Consider the following 5,621-nt stretch of genomic DNA (forward strand, 5'->3'; position numbering starts at 1 on the left):
CCAACCAATCAGAGTGAGTATGCAAATTAACCTGAAAACGTGGTGGCAGCCCCTCCACCCCCAGCGGCTCTGGGCCTGTGGGGGTCAGAGAAGTTGGGTGCCAGTGCCTGAGGCTAGCTGCAGCCTGGGAGGCAAAGAAGCCACCTGCCTCGTGATCCCAGATGCAGCCAGCAGCAGAAGCCTCACGTCTGCCTGCTCCACATCTTGGGGGAGACAGAGAAACTAAGCCCTAGTGCCTGAGGCTGGCTGTATCCCAGGAGACAAAAAAAAAAACAAAAAACCAGCCATCTGCCCCATGATCCCAGGCCGCAGCCAGTTGGAGAAGTTGCCCACACTGCATCTCAGGTAAGATAGAGAAGTCTCCTACCTACAGTCCAGGCACCAGCACCTGAAGCTGGCTACAGCCTGGGAGATGGAGAAGCCGTCCACCCTGCAGTCCCAGGCACTGGTACCTACAGCTGACTGTGGCCTGGGAGACAGAGAAGCCACCCAACCTGTGGTCCTGGGAGCCAACACTTGCAGTTCCAGTCCAGGCGAAGCCAACTTCCCACCATCCCCTGTGGCTGCAGCTGGCCTGGGCACCTATGGCTGACCAGAGGGAGGGAAGCCTGGATCCCGGGTGCCTGTGGTCGGCTGGAGGAGGGAATCCAGGGAATCCTGGGTCCCAGATGCAGGGCTGAGGCAGAGGTGGTTAGGGGCAATCAAGTCAGCAGGGGAGCAGTTAGGGACAATCAGGCTGGCAGGCAGAAGAAGGGCTATCAGGCAAGTAGGCGACCAGTTAGGAGCCAGCAGTTCTGGATTGTGAGAGGGATGTCTAACTGCCAGTTATCCCCTGAGGGGGTTCCAGATTAGAGAGGGTGCAGGCTGGGCTGAGGGACACTCTCCCCACCCCCAGCACAAATCTTGTGCACCAGGCCATTAGTTTTAAAATGTTTACACTGCAAAATGTCCTGGCATGATTTTCTGATTTTCACTCTTGTTTCTTTTCTATAACTTGTCAAAGCTCTTCTGTTTTGTTGCTTTATATTTGATAGTCCTTACCAATCTTTACAGTTGGAGTGTAAAGATTGATTTATATCATAAACTTTAAGATATAATCAACTTTAAGATACAATGTGACCAGAATTTAATTTTTTATAAACCCTTGATTAGACACAAAATCTCCTTCAATGTACCTGAGGTGGATTATTAAAGGAGCTTGACTAAGAACAAGTACCAATACCTTTTATTTTAAAAAATATATTTTTATTGATTTCAGAGAGGAAGGAAGAGGGAGAGAAAGATAGAAATATCAATGATGAAAGAATCATTGATCATCTGCTGCTACATGCCCCCCACTGGAACTAAGCCTGCAACCAGGGCATGTGCCCTCAACTGGAATCAAACTAGAGACCCTTCAGTCTGCAGGCTGACACTCTGTCCACTGAGCTAAAACAGCTAGGGCACCAACACATTTTAAATGACTCAGGCCCTTTGATTTTCCAATCACTTTATGTTCATAGCTAGGCTCCCAGGTTAATAAACTGGGAGGTTGGGTTAGGCTAGATTGATGTTCTCCTTAATTTAATTTAAATATGTATCTTAATGTTGGTAGTGAATATATGGAGGTTAACAGTAATATCCTATCTAATAAAGAGGGAATATGCTAGTTAACCCTCATGCTGTCACAAAAATGGTTGTGCCCACAGCCAATAAAAAGGGAATATGCTAATTGCTGCTCCACCCTCAAAAACGGTGGCACCCAGTCCTCTCAGCCCTTCCAGGGCACCTGCCTCCGGAGTCCCCCAGTCCCTTCAACTCCCCAGCCACCCAGGAACCACCCGAGGTGCAGGCAAGTCTCAGATGGTGGCTGCCCAAGTTCAGGTAACCAGGGCCGGCCAAGGCTTGCACTGCTGGCAGTGGCAACAGCAGAGGTGTGATAGGAAGGTCGCCTTCCTCTGATCGCTGGTTCGCCTCCCACCCCTGAGGGCTTCTGAACTGTGGGAGGGAGCAGGCTAGGCTGAGGGACCCCCTCTCCAGTGCATGAATTTTCATGCACCGGGCCTCTAGTAATCAATAATGCCAATTACATTACCTCCTAGGTTCATTTTATGTGTCAGTATTAGCTGAGAAGAGCATGGCTTGTCTATTCTGGTTGCTATTGGAAGTAGGTTCTTTGAGATATCTTGAGAAAAGAAATTTTCTGAGACTCCCACAGGAGGATGCAATATAGTAGAAGCCTTTATTTCCATGGAATTACACCCCTTGGTTTCCAAAGTCCCATTTCCCTTAGTCTAGTCATAGAAGTGTAGCTGAGGTTTCAGTAGAGCTAAAATCAAAGCCAGCGTCCAGAGTTTCCTTTCCATGTTGGACCTGGGTCGAGGACAGCATCTGGCTAATTGTGGTCTATTAGTCCATTGCATACGGGGTCTGCATGGCCATGGGCTACATGGGAAGATGCCAGAAAGCCAAGCCTGAGCCATGAGTCAAGTGTGCCAAGAGGAACTAAGAGAGCCAACGTCTTTGTTCAGGGAATTAAGTATTCCAAACCTTCATGTGCTTGCAGTGGTTATGCCCATTCTGGCCAATGATGTCTGTGCCCAAGTGTGACTGACAGAAAAGTTTCTTCCCCTAAATTATCCCAACTTTACTGGGCACATGTCTATCTTCCCTTTGTTGGATCCCTGAGGAGTATAAAGTTACAGTTTCCTGGTGAAGCTGTCCAAGTGACATGCTTATAATATCTGGCCTTCTCTTTGCTCCTTTTCTATTATTAATAACTAGTTAATTATCAATATAATGTTATCATCCCCATTTCACACTTTCAACTTCTGGACTATAATACATTTGGTGAAAACATTTATGAAGATCGGTATATTTGCCTTGAGAATAATGGAAATAGGAAAATGACTTCCTCATGCCTCAGTTTAAGGTAGGGTTCTATACAGCCCAAGATGACCAATCACCAATATTGACTTTTGAGTCCCCGTGAAAAAATTAAATTTTGCTGTGAGAAAAGACCAAGTAAAGCAGGTGCATGTGTTTTAACAAATGATAGAAAAATATTAAAACAAAAGGTTGTTGAGGTGTAATTAAAGAACAATAAACTCCACATCGAGTATAATTTGATGATATCTGCATATAGATTCACCCCTGATACTATTGCCACACCAATAAAATACATATTCCTATCACCTCCAACTTTCCTCTGGCCCTTCGTAGCTCCTCCCTCACACCCTAATTTGCTGCCTCACCAGGCACTGGCTGAGATTTACTTTCTGTTGCCATAGATTAATTTGAAATTTGCCTAATTTTATATAAATACAAAAAATATAGTATACACTGTTTTATTGCTTGCATTTTTCACTCATTGGGATCCATCCATGTTGTTGAGTGTATTGATAGTTGTTCATTTTTATGGCTGAGTAGCGTTCCCTTGTATAGATATACCAAAATTTGTTTAATCCTTCCCAAGTTAGACATTTGGGTTGCTTCCAGTTTGTGACTAACAAAACTAAAAATGCCAGATGCCCAGCTTTTGCCTTCTGGCGAGGGTGGTGCATCGTCAGAGCGCACTCTGGGCATGGCAGCCCCAGCCGCAAGGAGGTGGGTTGGGCTCTGCAGAGGTGGCACCTGACATGGTGGCTGTGCAGTGAGCAGTTCCCCAACAAGTTCTTAGAAATCAGCTACCCAGGAAAAGAACTTTTACTCACAGGAGATGCCTTCTGAGGATCCTCTTCCAAAGACAAGGTGGCTCTTGTGCTTCTAGATCAACAATGGGGCTCATCTCTGCAGGGTTTGTGGCTGTTTAAGCTCCAAAACATCCAATCATAAGGAACATTATAGCACTAAGAATCAGCAGACTGGAGATGGGGACATAAGCAGGCTTGCATGCAGATAATTTGGACAGCACAATCCCAGACCACAACGTCCCATTAGTTGACATCATAATGGAAACAGAAGATGAGACTGCACCTGAAATTTCAGGGGGAAAAAGATGAATCAGAGATTATAGGGGGCATTGTGAATCACCTGAGGAAGAATTGGATTCTATGGCAAAACACATAACAAGAGAAGTTAAAATTTTCCAGAGGTTTAAAATGAAAATAGCCCCGGCACCAGAGAGATTTTCAGAAATGGCAGAGGAATTGCCCCCATTGAGATATCTGGCAAAATATAAGTCAAGGAAAGGATATTCCAGTTTGCTCCTGTGGTGCCAAGAGCATATTTGAATTCCAGGTCGTGCCTCAGATACGCCACTGCCTAAAGGCTGGCAGATTGGGCAGGAGCATCGATTGGGGCACCTGACCACCTGCACCTGTGCTGAAGGCTGCAGCCTGGGCACTGGCTACACACGGGAAGTTGGAAGCAAGATGTAACAGATACATTTTAAAGACAACCTAATAGAGATTAAAAATGCTCACTATCTCTTAGACCTTGCAATTCCATTTTCAGGGATTCATCCTAAGAAATTAATTATACCAGACAGAGAGGTACAAAGATGTTTTAGGCATTGTTTACAATATCTAAATATTGGTGAAACAAAATGTCCAGTAACATGGAATTACATGCACTTCAGTGTATCTACCAAGCAGAAGGCTAAGCAGTTTTAATGATACAGAACTATATGCACACCAAATAAGGTACAGATCTAAATAGACACCAAGATACCATTATATATGGTATTCATAGTATGATCATATATTTTTAAATATTTGTATATATGTGTGTAGAAATAAGTAAATCTGATAAGATGCATATTAAATGTGAACTGGTTAACTATGAATGGTGGGACTAGGCAAAATGTTCTTTTTACTTGTAAGTGTATTTAATAAAAATGGGTTATGTGCCTAATAAATAAAAAATATTTTAAAAAATAGAACTGCCATGAACATTCATCTCTAATTTTTCATATGTTTTATTTTATTTTGGCAAATACTTATGAGTAAAATGATTGAGTTGTATGTCAGTTGGATGTTTAACATTATTAAAAAACACACCCATCTAACTTTTCAAAAGTGGCTTAGCATTTTGCATTTTCATCAGAACTATATAAAAGTTGCAGTCCTTCCAAAATACTTGGTATTTAGCCAATCTAATTTAGAGGCAGCTAAAATCTCTGTTCAATATTTTCAGCTACATAGTTTTGCTTTCCATTAGCTCCTTGGAGGGTTTTTTGTTTGTTTGTTTGTTTTTCTTTTGTGTGTGTGTGTGTGTGTGTGTGTGTGTGTGTGTGTTTTAAAGAGAGCAGAGGGGAGGAAGGAGGGGGAGAAAGAGAAAAAGAAACATGGATGTGAGAGAGACACATTGATTGGTTGCCTCCCATAATGTTCCTGACTGGGGCTTACAACTGAGTCTGCAGGTCAATGTTCTAACCACTTAGCAAAGCGGCCAGGGCAAAGATGATTCTTTTAACAGCTATATAAGATTTTAAAATTTGCACTGATATATTAATACTTAAAACTATCTAGAGTAAGCTATAGCCATTAATCTGCATTTTAAAAGTATTTTTTTTTTTACTTTTATAGGTGCTGGGAAAAAATAAGTGTTGTTAAAGAGTAAAGATAACATTTTCTATGTATTTCTTTAAATTATTAGCTCAACTACCCCTCAGAAATATTTTTTTGCTCCATTTCCTAATA

General features: G+C 42.7%; 1 pseudogene across 1 annotated transcript; it reads left to right on the plus strand.

Annotated features, from left to right (window-relative positions):
* Nucleotides 1-295: 295 nt before the first annotated feature.
* LOC311619716 (programmed cell death protein 2-like) lies at nt 296-4,372 on the plus strand (annotated as a pseudogene). Its single transcript has 2 exons — nt 296-345; nt 3,659-4,372. The product of its transcript is annotated as a programmed cell death protein 2-like (transcript).
* Nucleotides 4,373-5,621: the final 1,249 nt, after the last annotated feature.

Source organism: Pipistrellus hanaki (genome assembly GCF_964339955.1).
Source record: "Pipistrellus hanaki genome assembly, chromosome: 3".
NCBI lineage: Eukaryota > Metazoa > Chordata > Mammalia > Chiroptera > Vespertilionidae > Pipistrellus > Pipistrellus hanaki.